The sequence below is a fragment of the Arachis hypogaea genome, chromosome 10 (assembly GCF_003086295.3).
Source record: "Arachis hypogaea cultivar Tifrunner chromosome 10, arahy.Tifrunner.gnm2.J5K5, whole genome shotgun sequence".
Taxonomy (NCBI): Eukaryota; Viridiplantae; Streptophyta; class Magnoliopsida; order Fabales; family Fabaceae; genus Arachis; species Arachis hypogaea.
Window position 1 is genome coordinate 42,615,345 of NC_092045.1, and position 2,981 is coordinate 42,618,325.

The 2,981-nt window shown below is 40.7% G+C and overlaps 1 non-coding gene across 1 annotated transcript; it reads left to right on the forward strand.

Annotated features, from left to right (window-relative positions):
* Positions 1-2,071: 2,071 nt before the first annotated feature.
* LOC112719042 (small nucleolar RNA R71) lies at positions 2,072-2,175 on the forward strand. The gene has a single exon (XR_003161362.1). It is a non-coding gene; the product is annotated as a small nucleolar RNA R71 (small nucleolar RNA).
* The last annotated feature ends 806 nt before the right edge of the window (positions 2,176-2,981 follow it).

The window sequence follows — 2,981 nt, forward strand, 5'->3', positions numbered from 1 at the left end:
AGTCAAGCGAATCAAGTATTGGTTGAGTGATTTGTGTTTAACAAGAAGTAAATGACAGTAAATGTAAAGGGGGAAGGGAAAAATGCAGTAAATTAAAGAACAGGAAAGTAAATTGGCAGAATCTTAAAGAACAAGAAAGTAAATGACTGAAACTTAAAGTGCAAGAAACATAAATTACAGTAACTTAAATGGCAAGAAAGTTAAATTGCTAGAAAGTAAAAGGGAATTGAGGAATGGGATTGCAGGATCTAAACAAAGAAGAAGTAAATTGCATCAATTGATTGAGCAGAAATTGAAATAGAAGCAAATAGCATTCAAACAGAAAGAAAATAAAATGCAGCAAGGGTTCACAGAAGAACCAAAAGTAAATTGTGGTCTCAGGTCTCAATAGACTAGGTAGCAGAGCCTAGATCTCTATTTGCCTTCCTAGATCCAAGTTAACAAAGCAATTGACAAGAATTAGAAGAGAAAGCAGTAGAAGAACAGAAATCAGATTCAATTATGCAGAAAACAAATTGAAAAGAGTTTGAATGGGAATTGAGACAGAATTTCCTCAATTTCACACACCCAAAACTCAAAAACAGAAGAGTAGAATTGCCCAAGTAAGAATGAGGAAGGAGATCAGTCAAGTCTCCCTTGATCCTCTTGGTGCTCGGACAAGTCTCTCAAGAAAGCTCAAAGAAAGTGCAAATTCAAAAGCTAAGGCAAAAGTAAGTCAAAAGGTAAAAATTCAAAAGAAGGTAAAAAGGTCCTAATTACATCAAACTAGCTTCTATTTATACACTTTCTATTCTTGGATTTTGGGATTTGGATGGGCTTTTGATTTGGTGAAGAAATGAATTAAAATGGGGTTTTAATTTGAATTTTCGGCCCATGAAAATTCACTCCCAGGAGGCTGCCCTGCCCTTGTGGAGGGCAGGACAGAAAATTGGTGCATGGCGCGGAAGTTTGGTGTGGCTTGGTGCTGCCAGGAACGCAAAACGCTGCCCTGCCCGCACCAAGGGCAGGGCAGAAAATTGTGGTGCTGCCAGGAGAGGATCGTGGTGCGCGCTGGTGCTGCCAGGGACGAGCTTGGTGCGCCAGATTTGCTTCTTGATGCGCCACACACAAAATGCTGCCCTGCCCGCGCCAAGGGCAGGGCAGAGTTCCCACATTGCTTGTCCCGTGTTCGAAACACGGAGGAAGCACACGCTACAATAATTTCCTTGGTTTCTTGGCACAGCACTCATCCTTAAGTCCTAGCTTCCTCATGGTTCCTTGTTCGAACCTTGTAGCATGCATGGGTGACATTTTACCCTTGAATTTCTTCCTTAGAGAGCCCGATTCTGCCCTCCACAAGGGCAGGGCAAGGTTCTCTTTCTCTTGATCCCAAGGCACCTTTTGTGCTCTGCCCTTGTAGTGGGCAGGGCAGATTTGCCTTCCTTGTTTGGTTCTCTTATGTTGCCCTCCTAGAGGGCAGTGTGCCCTTGTGGAGGGCAATGTTGCCTCCCCCTTAGCATGCGGCACGCTTCTTATTGCTTCGGCCACGCTTTCCTTTCCTTAGGCTACACTTCTTAGGCCACGCTTTTCCTTTTCTTTTCTTTTCTTCACCTACAATAAACCAAAACAACCACTCCAAGTATCACTAAATTCAAGAGGCTTATAAATCAATTAAAATTCAATTAAAATTAGCTCAAACCTCATGATTTAACATTAATTTCATGGTGGTTGCTTGATTTAGAGAAGTTATGCATTTTCACTCCAAATCACTTACTTAGGATGCAAGAAAGTGCATAAATGCTAACAAAACAAGTGAAATTAGCTTGAAAAATGGGTATATGATGACTTGTCATCAATGGCATTCAGAGCATCAATTTCAAGAACTCCCTTCCTCTGAGGCGTCCCATTATTCACGGAATTCCTCTCAGAAGTGTACATGAACTGGTTATTTGTAACCATGTCAATGAGTTCTTGAGCTTCTGCAGGCGTTTTATTTAGGGGAATGGATCCACCTGCAGAATGGTCCAGTGACATCTTAGAAAACTCAGATAGACCATAATAGAATATATCCAGAATAGTCCACTCTAAAAGCATGTCAGAAGGACACCTTTTGGTAATCTGCTTGTATCTTTCCCAAGCTTCATAGAGGGATTCACCATCTTTTTGTTTGAAAGTCTGAACATCCACTCTAAACTTAAATCTAGTTGCCAAAATGAATTGGTTCCTACAAGAACAGTTACAGGAAGGCGTATGTGTATTGATTACAGAAGGCACAATACAGCTACCAGAAAGGATCATTTTTCTTTACCATTCATAGACCAGATGCTAGAAAGATTAGCAGGTCATAAATACTACTACTTTCTGGATAGATATTCAGGTTATAATCAAATTGCAGTAGATCCCCAGGATCAAGAGAAAACAGCATTCACATGTCCATCCGGAGTATTTGCATACAGAAGGATGCCATTTGGTCTGTGCAATGCACCTGCAACCTTTCAAAGGTGCATGCTCTCTATTTTCTCTGATATGGTGGAAAAATTCCTGGATATCTTCATGGATGAATTTTCAGTATTTGGAGACTCATTTAGCTCCTGTCTTAACCATTTAGCACTTGTTCTAAAGAGGTGCCAAGAGACTAACCTGGTTTTAAATTGGGAGAAATGTCACTTTATGGTGACTGAAGGAATTGTCTTTGGGCACAAAATTTCGAACAAGGAAATAGAGGTGGATCAAGCTAAGGTAGAGATAATTGAAAAATTATCACCACCTGCCAATGTTAAGGCAATCAGAAGCTTTCAAGGGCATGCAGGATTCTATAGGAGGTTTATAAAAGATTTTTCAAAAATCGCCAAACCTCTGAGTAATCTTCTAGCTGCTGACACGCTATTTATCTTTGATAAGGAGTGTTTGCAGGCATTTGAGACTCTGAAAGCTAAGCTGGTCACAGCACCAGTCACCTCTGCACCAGACTGGACATTACCATTTGAATTAATGTGTGATGC